The 16,623-nt window shown below is 45.5% G+C and overlaps 1 pseudogene; it reads left to right on the top strand.

Moving 5' to 3' along the window:
* The first annotated feature begins 15,757 nt into the window (after positions 1–15,757).
* LOC148926334 (uncharacterized) lies at positions 15,758–16,386 on the top strand (annotated as a pseudogene).
* The last annotated feature ends 237 nt before the right edge of the window (positions 16,387–16,623 follow it).

Here is a 16,623-nt window from a genome sequence, read left to right as displayed (position 1 = left end):
ACCTCCCACTACGAAAACCACCGTGAACCACTACCGGAAAAAGAGAACCACCACCGGTACAGCCATGGCAAAGAGAAAGGCAACCAACAACCCAGGATCTACCACCGGAGAAGTCCCGCCAAGTCCACAACGATCACAACCAACGTCGATGACACAAATCCCGGCAATGGTTCCTTTAGACGCACTGGCAGCGTATCTAAGGCAACAAGACCCCAACAAAGATTGGACAGCGACCCTGGCCGGATTTATCCTGACCGGAGGAATGCCGGCGATACCAAACCCTACCCCAACAGCAACCACAGTAACCCCGCCCACCACCACCCCAAAAACCTCACAACCGACATCCGAAAAGACCACCCCAACAGTAACTGCACAAGCAGAACCGCTCGACGTTAGCCCTCTTTCCGCCTATCAAGATCCCAACTGGGGAGAAACAGAGGAAAAGGAGAGTGGAGGGAGAGCAAGCGAGAGCGAGAAAGGTGAAGCAGAGGAGATAACGGCCACTGAAGCCACAACCGATGAAGCAGAGCGGGAGGAGATAGACCTGAACAAAATGGCCAGAAAGCAAGGGTTGATGACGGATGATGAATTCCAAGCGGTTTTGGGCAAGGGAGATAGGATCGTGGTAAACAATGAAGGGGTGGCTGAGGTACTGGACCTCGCATCCCAGGCAGTAGGGAAGGGGGAAACAACCACGGAAGCAAAAGAGTGGAAGGCGTAGTCCACCAATCAGTGGAGGAGAGGACAGACGAACAACCGGAAAAGGCAAAACAACCTGAGGAGGAGGGGCAAGAGCCAGACACACATCAAGAGGAAGCCTCAGTGGTAACTAAACCCAAGCCAGTAAAGAGGAGGCTAGTGTTGAAAAATGACCCCAAGGCAGAGAGGCAGAAACCCCAAAGAGTGTCACGGAGATGCTTAGGAAAGTGAAAGTCCAACAAGGCAGGGGCAAACACAGCAGCAGATGCAGTGGAGGTTTCGAGCGAAGACGAGAAGACTACTCCTACAAAACCTGGGGAGGAGCCCTCGAAAGCTAGCCAGGAGGACACCCAAATGGCAACAAGGGCAGTATCATCAACGCCAACTGACCAGAAGGAGAATACTGACAAGGTGGCTGAGGGTCTGGACCTCACATCAGAGTCAGTAGGTCGGGAGGAGGCGACGAGAAGTGATACTAGTACCCGTGCGGTGACCGAACCTACCAACCAGGAGGACGTTTCAACAAAAGCCGACGAAGAAGCAGAGGCAATGGAAATCAAAGAAGCTAAGTACATCCAGGAAAGAAAAAGAAAGGGGAAAGCCCCTGTCAAGAAGAAACAAGCCGTAAAGAAACAGCGCACTGCCAATTCCAGCATAATGATCAGAGAGCCGGAAGAGAGAGGGAGAGTAAGCGACAGCGACTACACTTCCAGCGAGGAGTCTGACTCGGAGAGTGATATCTCTCTAGAGGGAGAAGAATACCATGAGCAGCAGCTCCCCGACAACCACCTTGAACTAGTCCACCCTCCGGTAGAGAGGATCGTGTACCGACGGTGGAGGGTAGAGCTCACCGATGAGCTGATGGAGGACATGAAGCACTACGACACCAAAAAGCTTCAAGACGCATTTGACGACAAGGAAGACAGTAGCAAGCAGGTCAAATGCAGAAAGGTACTCCACATACCCTTTTTGGATGAGTTATCTGTTCGTGATTCCTTCCTGGCCAGTATGGAAGCATTGGGTTTTGAATGGCTGTTAGAGAATAGGGACCCGGAGATATCTGTGAGATTAGCAAATGAGTTCTTCACCATGTTTAGGTTCCAAGTCACTACGGACCTAGACGAGGTGTCAATTTCCTTTAGAATATTCGGAGGAAAACTGTCCATGAGTCTGATAGAGTGGACTGTGCGACTGGGTATGTGTAGCCTGGAGGAGGCAATAGGACCAGACTGGAGAAGCCGTGAGAGGGGGGTACCGAGGAGACACATAGAATTTGAGCCCCAGGAAGCCTGGGAGGAGCTAACCCACCCCGATGTTGGCCAGTTCGCCTCCACTAAATCCAGATCCACCCACTTCAACAATTCCATACTGAGATTGGTGCAACACTACCTAGGCTATAACCTGCTGGGGCAGAGTAATTCAACTGCCAGAACGTCCATGACCGAATTGTACTTGGTATGGTGCACTAATCGTGGAAGAAAACTGCATTTAGGATTTTGGACAGCCTACCAGTGCCACCTGATAACCACCTACCCAGCCAGAAACTTGTCTCTCTGCCACATACTAGGAGCTTTCGTGCGCAACAACATCATCATCATAGAGGCAGAAGACCTATCTCCAATGTTCATGGTCGACGCTCTTGGCCTGTTCGATATACCCTTCTTCGTCCGCACCAACTTGGTATACTACAGAGAAGGAGTACCCCAGTTCTACCCAATGGGAGAAGCCCCTGGGGGAAGGGCACAACAAGGCCAGGAGGGGCAAGCTAGGCAGATCGACCAAGCGCAAAGGCTCAGGCAGATCGACCAAGCCAAAAGGCTAAGGCAAGAAAATCTGGAGAGGACAGTGACTGAGCTGGCTGAGGAGAATAGAAAATCACGGGCAGAGATGGCGAAGCTGACAACCCTAATGGAGAGCATCCTAAAGGAATTGGCAAGAGGAAACGCAAGCACTGGAGCTGGATCAAGCGGACATGGAGGACAGGAAGAAGAACCCACCGGACCTGAGGAAGAAGAAGGTGATGGACAACAGGAGGAAGATGACAACCAACCGGAACCCACTGAAGAAGAACCAAAGGACCCACCTGCACAGACCCCTGCGCCAAGGAGGAGCAGGAGGAACGTCTGATCGACCCCCCCCCCCCCCAAACTAACCAGTTAGTTTTCTTTTTAATTTTTTTTAAGTTTTTCTTTTAGTTCTGTTTTCTTACTTTTGTTAAATAGGTAGAATTATGTGTATTAATTGTGAGCAAACCCCATTCATAACACTTAGCCTATTTAATAGTCTAAGTGTGAGAAGTAAAGGGTTTGCTACTTCGGTGCATGTGTTTTTTTTATTATGTTTTTGTGTTGTGTCATAAGCATGTTAACTCACACTTAGCCTACTGCGTAGTCTAAGTGTGAGGAGTTTATATGTTTATATAACATGTTTGTAAAATATTCTGCTTTGTTTTATAAATCTAGGTATATATCTGAAACTCTCCCACTTAGCCTATTGCATAGTCTAAGTGTGAGAAGTTTTTAGATATAATATATGTTTGTTGTAAATGTATGTTTGTCATACTAGCCATTCCCAATTTTCACTTCATAGCCCGTATCTGGGGCAGACACTTGTGAAGTGAGAGGGGGGAGCAAATGGCCAGTATGACATGTATATATGTGTTATTTGAGTCAGTGCATGTTAGTTTTTTTTTAGGGTTCGTTTAGGTCTAGGAATTATGTGTTATGTTTTTTTTATGAATGGGCTTAAAACTCAACCGCCTCGAACTGACGGTGAGGGAAATTGAGGGAGATAAGGCATGCCGGAAAACAGAAACCACCCCCTCCAGTAACCCCTAGTCAGTATAGATGATGTAAGTATGAAGGAAAAACCTATCCCTTAGGTCAGACACGAAAGCCCTCTTAAAAGGTGAGTTAGAAGCCCCTAAGTGGAACTGCTTTCCACTAAACACTGAAAAAAAGAAGAGAGGCTACCACATGATGTCTAGGGCAAAGTGACCACGTGTAGCAAACCCTGAAGGCAGTAGGAAACCCCCCCACCCCCCCCCCCCCAAAAAAAAAAAAAAAAAAACTACCCTTAGAACCCCATTCTCTAGCCTGATCTATACCCAGAAATAACCCATCAGCCACTGGAACTGTGTGCGTGCAAGGCATAAGGCAAGGAGGCAACTGCCCAGGAGGACATACAAAAGAAACCAGCTGAAGAAAAGAAAGACAAAGAAAGAAGGAGAAAAGCGATCTGAAAAAAAAAATTTCCAGATCCAAAAAATAGAAGAAGGTATAAGGGTGGCAAAGCCACAGGAAGAAAACCGAAGAAAATGGTTGCATACTTAACCACAAAAAGAGGAAGGAGGAAGAAGGAATAAGGGTGGCGAAGCCACAAGGAAGCTACTGACCAGTTGGAAGCCAATGTCACAAATTGTCCAGTCGAAGAAGAAGCCTTAGCCAGAAGCCCGAATGCAGACAGTTCTCCCTCATCAAATAGGTAGTGAGTTTTTGAACCTTAGAGCCTTAGGGACAATTGAGCCAAACATTACAAACCAATAGCCCCGTTACAAGCCTTAAAGACCTTCGGGAGCTGCACGTGAGATCTGAGTCCGAAACATCTGTGGTTTAGCATTGAGAGAAAACAGTCCTAACAACCCCTGTGAGGAATGAGTGACTGAGTGAACCCAGTGTTTGGCCTAGGATTGGGTGATCCTGACAAGAAGATATACTGACTGGGGAAGAAAAGGGGGGCGACGGAAGTTCAAGGCTGCCTATGGCCAGATTGCACCTGATCTCGAGGGAAAGGGTGGTTGAAAATATAGCCTATTCTATGTGTTTAAGTTAACTATATGTTTTATGTGTTTGTGTCGTTGTTTGTTTTCTTTTCCTTTGCGTCAGAGTCTTGAGTCTAGTTAGGTAGAGTCGGTCAGGGGGAGTAACCAGGCTCGAATTCGACTTATTTCTTTTTGTTTGTCTTCACGCTTGAGGACAAGCATGTGGTAAGTGTGAGCAGTTTGATAAGTCGTATTCTGAGCCTTGGTTACTGGTCAGTATGTCGTGAAATGCATGTATTATCTGCAAAACAGTTGCTCAAGTGTGCAGGATTAAAGGATCCAAGTCAGTAGGAGACGATTCAGGTGACGCAAGTGAAAAGGGCGCTAGAAGGGTGCAATACTGACCAGGATGCATGCCACAGAAAAGTCTCGAGATGGAGAAGAAGGATAGCTGGGATGATCATTAACAAGGGCATAAAAGTCAAAACTTGAAGGAAGTCTACCCTAAAAGCAAGGGCAAGCCTCCCTATAAAAGAAGCCACTTGGAGATAGAGAAGGGAGAGCTTTTAGAGTTCGGCCCTTGGTTCTCAGTTAAAAACACACTTAGTAGAATTCTCTCTAGAAGATCAGTTCCTTCAGCATTGTCCAACATCTCGTTCCTCGCCACAGCTATGGTCACTTGACGTCCAAGAATCTGCCGAAGAAGTCATCGATCCACCGTTCCAGCCAGTTGCCGTAGTAGTATAACAGTATCATCACCCGGAGTGACCAAACAATCGTTATTTTACTTTCTAGTTTAACCTTTACTTGTTTTCGTCGTTGGTTTTATTGCAAACACTCATCGCTGTTGCCTTTTGAAGTACTTTGTGAAGTTCCAACGTTTTAATTATGATGTTTCTATTTCGTACGTCGCTTTGGTTCGAGTTTGCTTCATTCTGCATAGGAAAGTTAGATCTAGTTGTTGCTTTTAATTTCTAAGTGCTTTCTTACCTGGAGTTGTCGATTTGAAGTTGTAGTTATGTTTAGTCAAATTTTCGTTCATGAGTTTCTGTTCTGCGCCGTGATCACCACCTTGCATGTCAGTCAGTAGAAGTAAAATTGCAGTTTCATCGTTTATTTTAAGTTTGAGCATTTTAATCAATGGATCTTGAGTTTAAGGTTAGGAATCTGAAATTCAGTTATGGTGTTTGTGTTCATCTGATTTTTGTTAATGCTTGCTGAAGAAGAAAACGTCAAAATCAATTTTAGTTTGGACCACTTTACTTTTAAGTTACTTTTGCTTTTGTTCCCTACTTTTCAGTTGTACTGTCCAGACCTGTCAGAGAGCCACCCAGCCACCAGATATGCCTTGTAGTCTAAATTTCCTCTTTTAGTAACTGTCTACTTTTCATATGCCTCTGAGACACCTTGTCCCCTATTTTCACGAACACCATCACATGCCTGTTATTACCACCTTTATTTCTTGCCTAGGTAAAATCTCAACCCAAGCGTGGTAGCTAACCAAAAAACACCCAGGAAAGTCACCGCAGTTATCTAAACGCATCCATCCTTGTGGGATTCGACCCTTACCTCCACTATACTAGCTAGTAGAAGTGGGTTGAGGAAACTTGTTTGAAGCCAGGTCTCGGTTGTCGTACCAACGACTCAGCTAGGTCGAGAATCACTCCCTGATCAGTTGCATACACTCCAAATTACATACGAAAACCGAATATAAAGAACAGACCAGGAGGCACTTTCAACTACCAACCTCCGTAACTCATCAAAATTGATGACATCCCAACGTTAACAGCACAATAGTAACGATCAACAATCGAAGGATCTCAACTTCAGAAAAGAGAAAAATAGTAAAAAAATATTGATATGGTTCCGCAATCGCAGAGCGCAAGGACAGCAGAACCAAAGGAAGCCGAGATAACGGAGCAAACCATTGCGAAGTCGAAGCCGAAGAGGAACGTCAAACCGCCGAACAAGCTCGGCGATTTCGTTCCCAAGTAGATCCTTAGTTTAGCAAGTCTTTTTCTTTGTTTTTTTTAACTAGGTCTTTTTATTTATTTAATTAAAGTCTGAGTCGAGCGTAATTATAAGCTCCGTTTCGAGTTTTCTTTGTTGATTCTTTCCCGAAATGAATAGGATTAGGTCGAATCAACCCTAGGGTCCTTAGTCTATAAATAGGGGTTTTGTTCATAAACTCGTTATGAATGAAAATATTATTTGCCAAACCTATCGTTGATTATTTATCAAACTCTAGTTCCCACGCTGCCCGAAGGAAAGACTCCGCGCACAGCCTGAAACTCTTATTCCGCCGACCCTACGAAGGGCGCCGGAATTGCATTGGTCGACGAGCACTATCGCTGACCACCGTTAAGGGAAAAGACCTTAAAATCTGGTGCTTTCATCAGTTAACTCATGAAGTGTTTCATCTTGGCGGTAAGCTAGCCATCGGGAACCGCCGCGAGGGTGGCGGGTATCACCGTTCGTCAATGGAGGAGGGAGAATTTGAGAGTCTCCATGGAGACGAACATCGCCGTATAGATAATATGAACAGCAAACTCGACTAATTATTGGAGCGATTTGACAAATTTGAAGTGTGGAGGGAGGAAACTGATCGCAAGTTCGAGATCCTTGGCTGAATTTTCGTCTTGCTATGACGACGGAGAGGAGGGGGAGGAAGACGTTTTTCGGCGGAGAAAGGCGGGATATAAGGGGAACAATTCCAGAAACCCTAATATGAATTATTGCGATGGGTCATCGAGAGAACACGGACGTCGCGAGGGCAGGGGCCGCATGGGGTCTTGCTGGGACCCCCCGAGTAACCCGCAACCCCGCAATAGGCTGGCCGGTATGGACCAGCAGTTCGACCGCCTGACAACGTGCTGGGATCCACCCCATAGATTTCACTCTCACGTTTTGGGGTACGAAAAACCACAACGCATAAAGATGCTGCTCCGCGCTTCGATGGCTCTTAGGCAAAAAATTGGATTTCAAGGGTTAAATATTATTTTGATCATTTGATGATACCAGAAGCACAACGATTATACTATGTGGTCATGTTGTTCGATCCACCTGCGTCAGAATGGGTCTTCAATTACTGTGCGAACAATGACTTTGTCACGTGGCAGGACTTCTTGGAGGACGTGCGTCACTGTTTCGACAGACAGAGTTTCAAGTTAACACAGACTGGCACAATGATGGAGTAACATGACACATTCGAGAAGTACCTGAACCGTGTCCAGGGGATTCCAGAATCAGAACTCTTCGCACTTTTTGTCGCAGGCCTGAAACCCGACATGCAGGAGAGAATGCAGCTGCATCGACCTTCATCCTTGGCAGCAGCAATGGCGTTAGCCTTGGAATTGGCCGATTCTCAAACCGACCGAGTGCAGCAGCCCCAAATATTGAACAACACGCGCCTTACATGGTCAAATCGGGGAAATCGCAGCCACCTGGGTGCTGCCCCAACTCCGCAGGCAGTGTTATCAATTTTTAGGCCGGGCCGCGCTCGGGGCGTGGGGCGGTCATGTCGAGACCAGCGTCGCCCCGATGGGGGTGAGTCGAGCGAGATCCATGGGGCGAGGGTGGGGCGCGCTTGGGGCGCCTGTGGCGAGCGGATCGAGTTGGGGCGATGGAAATTTGAGTTTTTTTTTTTTTTTTCAAATTGGAGGAAGATGATACAGCTTTTACAGCTTTTTAGTGACAGCTTCTACAGTTTTTTACTTTTTTACTCTACTTTTTACTTTATTATTAAAATATTATAGTATAAACTTTTAAAATCTTTACTTTCAATACTTCTAACAGATAGTACTACTCCATATTATATTATACTCCCTCCGTTCCGCGGTAGTAGAGGCGTTTCTTTTCTGCACGGGATTTAAGAAAAATTGTGTTAAATGGGTTAAACAAAGGAAGAATAAAGTAAAAAGTAAAAAAGGTAGAGAGATGAAGAAAGAATGAATTAAGAGATAGTAAAGTAAGAGATAAAAAATTTGTTGACTTTTGCTATAAAAGGAAATGACTCAAGTACTATGGAACGTACCGAAATGGCAAAATGACTCAACTACCGCGGAACGGAGGGAGTAGTAATCTATTGATTCTCTAACATGGAAATGGACTATAATTTATTAGTATTACATAGATGATTAAATTTTTTCAAATTATTTATTTAAATAATTGAAAATCAAATTTATTTACATAATAATATGCATTATATATACTTATTTAAGAAATTTATGCATGTCAATTTATTTAACTACAAAAGTATATGATTTACGCATATTTTATTCAATTAAGTATATTTTGTGCATATAAATGAGGATCAAGAATAAATTTAGACTTAAGTTGTAACTAAACATAATAGTGTGCCCTGATTCGTGGGTCGCTCGCCCCGTTGCCCCATCGCCCCGCGCCCTGGATTTCCCCCTCATCGACCCGGAGCGCCCCACGACCCTAACAACACTGTCCGCAGGCCACCCCGCAATCGACAAATGCGAACCCAATGCAGAGCATAGTGGTGCACGCGACGGAACGTGCGAGACTCGGTTTGTGCTATTACTGTCTAGAGAAATGGGTGACGGGACACGTAGGTACGCAGCGCCTCCGTTGTTATACGTACGAGCCGGAGGAAATTTTTGAGGAAGAACAGAATGTTTACACCGCTCTTACACAGGAGTCAGGAGAGGTCTCACATATACATGCACTCAACGGCGATCGGCGTTCACGACCGCTGTGAGTGGTGGGTACAATACAAGATCGGGAGGTTGGCATCCTCATTGATACGGGCAGTGATCGGGACTTTCTAAACCCACGGATGGCTGAGATTTTGCACTTACCTTTGTCCCCAATTCGTCCGTTTCGGGTGCTGTGGGTAACAGAGAAGCTCTTCTTTGCAACCATGTGTCGCGGCAAATGAAGCTGGAAGTGCAGGGTACAGTTTTCCGGGTAGACCTCCACATTTTTCCGATCATGGCCCGGATGTATATTGGGAATGGATTGGTTGGAGTCTTTGGGGAAGGTCGTTGCGGACTTTGCAGGTAAAACACTGGAGTTCAAGCAAGGAGACAAGGCGGTCACGTTGAAAGGTATTTTGCCACCTCCAAGGCATGTTTCCCTTCACTATTGGTTACCAAGGGACCCTCGCAGGAGCCTCTGGAATTGTTTGAGGTTTGGTTGCTACAACCAGATCAAGAAAGTCTGCCGTCGGAGAAAAGGGAGGAGTTTCCCAGTGATTTACCGCCAGGGGTAGCATCAGTTCTAGAGAAATTCAGCCCAGTTTTAAGTATTCTGGTGGGAATGCCGCCCAAGCGACCCTTTGACCAACGGGTGCACCTCCTACCTGGCACTCGCCCCGTAAACGTCCGCCCATACCGTTACCCGTACTTTCAAAAGAACGAGATTGAACGGCAGGTCAGAGATATGTTGGAACAGGGTATTATACGTCGGAGCAGCAGCCCATTCTCATCGCCGGTACTACTTATTCGCAAAAAGGACGGGACGTTCCGATTTTGCATTGTTTATCGCGCAATCAACTACGTGACCGTCCCAGATCATTTTCCTATTCCGACAGCAGATGAACATTTTGATGAATTGGGAAAGGCTCGGTTTTTTACTAAACTGGATTTGCGCTCGGGGTATCATCAAATTCGAATGGACGACGAGGATATTTTCAAGACAGCATTCCGCACACATGAGGGCCACTTTGAGTTCTTGATAATGTCGTTCGGCCTGGCGAACGCCCCGTCGACATTTCAGGCGGCTATGAAAGCTATCTTTCAGCAGATGCTTCGACGGTTTGTCATTGTTTTCTTCGATGACATTCTTGTTTACAGCCCATCAGCGGAGTCGCATGAGAAACACTTGGCCGAGGTGCTGGCGGTACTACAAGAGCACTCTTTTTATGTGAAGATGGCGAAATGCTCTTTCTGTAGCTCTACGGTAGAGTATTTGGGACACCTAATCAGTGATGGCATGTTGAAGGCCGACCCATCTAAAATCAATGTGATGACTGCATGGCCCCAGCCTAAGAATGTGAAGCAGCTCCGGGGATTTATGGGTTTAACAAGTTATTACCGCAGGTTTATTGCACGATATGCAGGGATTGCGGCACCTTTAACTGAGCTTCTTAAAAAAGATGCCTTCGAGTAGTCCCCAGAGGCCGAATCAAGCTTTCAGAATTTGAAAGAAGCGATGACCACAGCTCCGGTCCTCCGCCTCCCTGATTTTGATATAAACCTTTTTGCATAGAGACGGACGCGTCAGATTTGGGCATTGGGGCATTATTACTTCAAGATAATCACCCTATTGCATACTTCAGGAAGAAGCTAGGTCCCCGTCGCCGTATTGCCTCAACGTATCAGAAGGAACTTTATGCAATCGTGGAATCTGTTCAGAAGTGGTGCCAGTATCTGTTGGGCAGGGAGTTTATAATTTGGAGTGACCAAAAGAGTTTGAAAGAGTTGTTGCAGTAGGTTGTCCAAACTTCAGACCAACAATTGTACGTACGCAAACTCATGGGATACAAATTTTCTGTCGAGTATAGATAGGGGAGCGCCAATAAGGCTGCGGATGCGCTGTCACGCAGAGAGGAGTCGAAAAGTGGTGCGTCGGAAAGCGGGGGTGAGGAGATCTGATAAGTACCCTTCTCCTATTTGATGTACCCTTCTTTGTTCGCACCAACTTGGTATACTATAGAGAAGGAGTACCCGAGTTCTACCCAATGGGAGAAGCCCCTGGGGGAAGGGCACAACAAGGCCAGGAGGTGCAAGCTGCCCCGATCGACCAAGCGCAGAGGCTGAGGCAAGAGAATCTGGAGCGGGCAGTGACTGAGCTGGCTGAGGAGAATAGACAATCGCGGGCGGAAATGGCGAAACTGACAGCACTGATGGAGAGCGTACTAAAGGAGTTGGCAAGAGGAAAAGCAAGCAATGAAGCTGGACCAAGCGGACATGGAGGACAAGATGCTGGAACCACCGGACCTGAGGAAGAGGAAGAGGAAGATGATGAGCAAGAGAAGGATGACGACAACCAAACCGGACCTGCTGAGGAAGAACCAACGGACCCACCTGCACAGAACCCTGCACCACGAAGGAGCAGGAGGAACATCTGATCGAACCACCCCAACTAACCAGTTAGTTTTTCTTTTTAATTTTTTTAGTGTTTCTTTTATTATGTTATTATGTCTTTCTTTGGTGCATATGTTATTATGTTTTTTCTTTGTGTTTAGTCGTGAGCATGTTACCTCACACTTAGCCTACTGCGTAGTCTAAGTGTGAGGAGTTTATATGTTTATATTTCATGTTTGTAAATATGTTGTTCTGTTTCGTGCATATATGTTTATATCTGAAAATCTCCCACTTAGCCTATTGCATAGTCTAAGTGTGAGAAGTTTTAGATATAATATGTGTTTGTTATAAGTGTGTGTCAGTCATACTAGCCATTCCCACTTTTCACTTCACAGCCCGTATCTGGGCCAGACACTTGTGAAGTGAGAGGGGGGAGCTAATGGCCAGTATGACATGTATATATGTGTTATTTGAGTCAGTACATGTTAGTTTTCTTTTTAAGGTTTGTTAGGTCTAGGAATTATGTGTTATGTTTTATGAATGGGCTTAAAACTCAACTGCCTCGAACTGACGGTGAGGGGAATTGAGGGAGATAAGACATGCTGGAAAACGGAAACCACCCCCTCCAGTAACCCCTAGTCAGTATAGATGATGCGAGTATGAAGGAAAAACCCAACCCTTAGGTCAGACACGAAAGCCCTCTTAAAAAGGTGAGTTAAAGGCCTAAGGTGGAACCACTTTCCACTAAATACTGAAAAAAAAGAAGAGAGGCTACCACATGATGTCTAGGGAAAGGTGACCGTGTGTAGCAAACCCTGAAGGTAGTAGGAAACCCCCCACCAATAAAAAAAATAAAAATAAAAAAATAAAAATATAAACTACCCTTAGAACCCCACTTTCTAGCCTGATTTATACCCCGAAATAAACCATCAGCCACTGGAACTGTGTGCGTGCAAGAGGCAAGGAGGCAACTGACCAGGAGGACATACAAAAAGGAACCAGCTGAAGAAGAGAAAAACAAAGAAAGGAGCAGAAAATCGATCTGAAGTTTCCAGATCCAAAAAAAAATAGAAGAAGGAATAAGGGTGGCGAAGCCACAGAAAGAAAAATTGAAGAAAATGGTCGCAGATACTTGACCACAAAAGAGAAAGGAGAAGAAGGAATAAGGGTGGCGAAGCCACAAGAAGCTACTGACCAGTTGGAAGCCAATGTAGCCAAAGAAGAAGCCCTAGCCAGAAGCCCGAATGCACACAGTTCTCCCTCATAAAATAAGTAGTTAGCTTTTGAACCTTAGAGCCTTAGGGACAACTACCCCAAACGCTACAAGCCACTAGCCCCATTACAAGCCTTAAAGACCTTCGGGAGCTGCATGTGAGATCTGAGTCCGAAACATCTGTGGTTTAGCATTGAGAGAAAACAGTCCTAACATCCCCTGTGAGGAATGAGTGACTGAGTGAACCCAGTGTCTGGCCTAGGATTGGATGATCTTGACAAGCAGATATACTGACTGGGGAAGAAAAGGGGGGCGGCGGAAGTTCAAGGCTGCCTAAGGCCGGATTGCACCTGATCTCGAGGGGAAGGGTGGTTGAAAATATAGCTTGTTCTATGTGTTTAAGTTAACTATATGTGTATGTGTTTGTGTCGTTAGTGTTTTCTTTTCTTTTGCGTCAGAGTCTTGAGTCTAGCTAGGTAGAGTCGGTCAGGGGGAGTAACCAGGCTCGAATTCGACTTATTTCTTTTTTGTTTGTCTTCACGCTTGAGGACAAGCATGTGGTAAGTGTGAGCAGTTTGATAAGTCGTATTCTAAGCCTTGGTTACTGGTCAGTATGTCGTGAAATACATGTATTATCTGCAAAACAGTTGCTAAAGTGTGCAGGATTGAAGGATCCAAGTCAGTAGGTGACGATTCGGGTGACGCAAGTGAAAAGGGCACTAGAAGGGTGCGATACTGACCAGAATGCATGCCAGAGAAAAGGCTCGAGATAGAGAAGGAGGATAGCTGGGATGATCATTGACAAGGGCAAAAAGGTCAAAGTGCGGGAGAAGTCTACCCTAAAAGCAAGGGCAAGCCTCCCTATAAAAGAAGCCACTTGGAAAGAGAGAAAGAGGGCAGTTCAGTTCAGAGTTTGACAATCACTTAGTAGAATTCTCTCTAGAAGATCCATCCTTCAGCATTATCCTACCTCTCGTTCCTCGCCACAGCCATGGTCACTTAACGTCCAAGAGTCTGTCGGAGAAGTCATCAGTTTGCCTTTCCAGCCAGTTGTCGCAGTAGTATAGTAGTATCATCGCCCGGAGTGGCACAAACAATCTTAATCGCTTTCTTAGTTAAAGTTTACTTGTTTTCATCGCTAGTTATTCTGCAAACACTCATCGTTGTTGCCTTTTTGAAGTACTTTGTTAAATTCCAGCTTTTACGTTACGAAGTTTCTATTTCGCATGTCACTTTGGTTTGAGTTTGCTTAATTCTGCCTAGGGAAGTTAGATTTAGTCATTGCTTTCAATTTCTAAGTTTTATTTCTTGTCGAGAGCTGTTGATATGAAGTTGTAGCTGAGTTAGTCAAGTTTTCGTGCAGGAGTTTCTTTTCTGAGCCGTGATTACCACCTTGCATGTCAGTCAGTAGAAGTAAAAGTTGCAGTTTACCGTTTAAATTAAGTTTAAGCATTTTAATCGATGGATCTTGAGTTTGAATTCATGAATCTGAAGTTTAGTTATGGTGTCTGTGTTCATATGATTTTTGTTAATACTTGGTGAAGAAGAAAACGTCAAAATCAACTTTAGTTTGAACCACTTTTACTTTTAAGTTACTTTTACTTTTGTTCCCTACTTTTCAAAGGTACTATCCAGACTTGTCAGAAAGCCCCCAGCCATCAGATACACTTTGTTTTCTAACTTTCCTCTTTTAGTAACTGTCTACTTTCCATATGTCTCTGATACACCTTGTCCCCTATTTTCACGAACACTCCCACATGTCTATTATTTTCCCGCCTACTAGTCAGTAGAGCACCACCTTTATTTCCCGTCTAGGTAAAATCTCAACCCAAGCGTGGTAGCTAACCAAAACACCCAGGGAAGTTACCACAGTTATCAAAACGTGTCCATCCTCGTGGGATTCGACCCTTACCTCCATTATACTAGCCAGTAGAAATGGGTTGAGGAAATTTTTTTGAAGTCAGGTCTCGGTCGTCGTATCAACGACTCAGCTGGGTCGGGAATCTCTTCCTGATCAGTTGGATACACTCCAATTCCACATGCGAAACCATCGAGGACAGAGAACCTAGACAGCACTTCAAGATCCCTATGCTGGAAGACATGCCCGCACGGCAGTGTGCTCTCCTCGTGGCCGTGAGCCAACCGATCCCACACTTGCTGGAGTTATTGCGTAGAGAAACGGCTTCGTCACCAGAAATGAGGGATATCATGAAGGAGATCAGAGACGGCCGAGCTCCGCCTCATGTAACGTTGGTGGATGGGTTGGTGTATAATAAACGCAGGATTTTTGTGGGATCTCGTTCGTCGGCAAGGACGCCAATTCTCACGGAGTATCACAGTTGGCCATCGGCGGGGCATCCGAGGTTTGAGCGCACACTAAGACGAATAACTGCGGAGTTTTATTGGCCGAATTTAAAGAAAGAGGTGCGGCGTTTCGTTGAGTCATGCATCGTTTGTCAGACAACTAAATATTCAACACAGAAACATGCAGGGTTGTTACATCTGTTGCCGATCGTGTCGCAAGTTTGGGAGGATGTGTCGATGGATTTTATCACGGCACTGCCGCCTTCCCGAGGTTATACTGCAATCATGGTAGTGGTGGACAGACTTTCGAAATATGCCCACTTTGCACCTTTGCCCATTCGCTTTGATGCTTTGAGAGTGGCTCATTTATTTGTAAATACGGTGGTGCGCCACCATGGGTTCCCATAGTCTTTGGTGTCGGACCGGGATTCGGTTTTCTTGAATCAAATTTGGGAAGATATTATGAGGTTGAGTGGAACGAAACTGATCGACATCATATCATCCAAGTGGGTGAATTTTCTTCCCTGGGCGGAGCTAGCGTTGAATTGCTTTCATCGCTCCGGATTGGGGATGTTGCCCTTTAAGGCGCTTTATGGTCGAGAGCCTCTGAGTTTGGTGTTCTCTCCCCCGTCCGCCGCGACTCCCCCATCCGCCGCAGAGATGATCACACAACGAGGAGAATTGTTGGTAGAGCTTCGTGCTAATTAAGCTAGGGCACAACAGAGGATGCGTGACTCAGCAAACAAGCACCGTCGTGATGTGGAGTTTGAAGTGGGTGACAAAGTGTTGCTCAAATTGCAGCCGTACAGACAGCATTTTGTCACGAAGCCGCTGTCTGCTAAACTGGCCTGACAATATTACGGCCTCTTTGAGGTGCTCGAGCGCATTGGTCCAGTGGCGTACAGGTTGAAACTGCCTAGGGTAGTAGAATCCATAATGTTTTTCATGTTGGTCTGCTCCAGCCGTTTGTTGCTGTCAATGACGCAGATGCTGCGATGGAGCTGCCTTCGGAATTTTTTGGTGATCGGCCAGTGGTTTATCCAGTTCGGGTGTTGGAGAGGCGGATGTTATGGCAAGAGGGTCGACCACGCGAGCATGTGTTGGTGTGTTGGTCGGATGGGTCGGATTCGCCGACGTGGGAACCTTTGGATGTGATCAATCGCAGATTTCCAAATGTGCTCCTTGAGGAGAAGGACGTCGCTATCGAAGGGGGGGTTGATACGGTTCCGCAATCGCAAAGTGCAAGGACAGCAGAACCAAAGGAAGCCGAGATAACGGAGCAATCCATTGCGAAGTCGAAGCCGAAGAGGAACGTTAAACCGCCGAACAAGCTCGGCGATTTCGTTCCCAAGTAGATCGATAGTTTAGCAAGTCTTTTTCTTTGTTTTTATTATTTTTATTATTTTCTTTTTGAACTAGGTATTTTTATTATTTTAATTAAAGTATGAGTCGAGTGTAATTATAAGCTCTGTTTCGGGTTTTCTTTGTTGATTCTTTCCCGAGATGAATAGGATTAGGTCAAATCAACCCTAAGGTCCTTAGTCTATAAATAGGGCTTTTGTTCATAAACTCATTATGAATGAAAATATTAT

The sequence above is a fragment of the Salvia hispanica genome, chromosome 5 (assembly GCF_029641045.1).
Source record: "Salvia hispanica isolate PSC_SH4W2 chromosome 5, Shi_PSC_v1, whole genome shotgun sequence".
Lineage (NCBI taxonomy): Eukaryota > Viridiplantae > Streptophyta > Magnoliopsida > Lamiales > Lamiaceae > Salvia > Salvia hispanica.
Note: the sequence above shows the minus strand (reverse complement) of the source record. Positions and strands in the feature narration are given on the sequence as shown.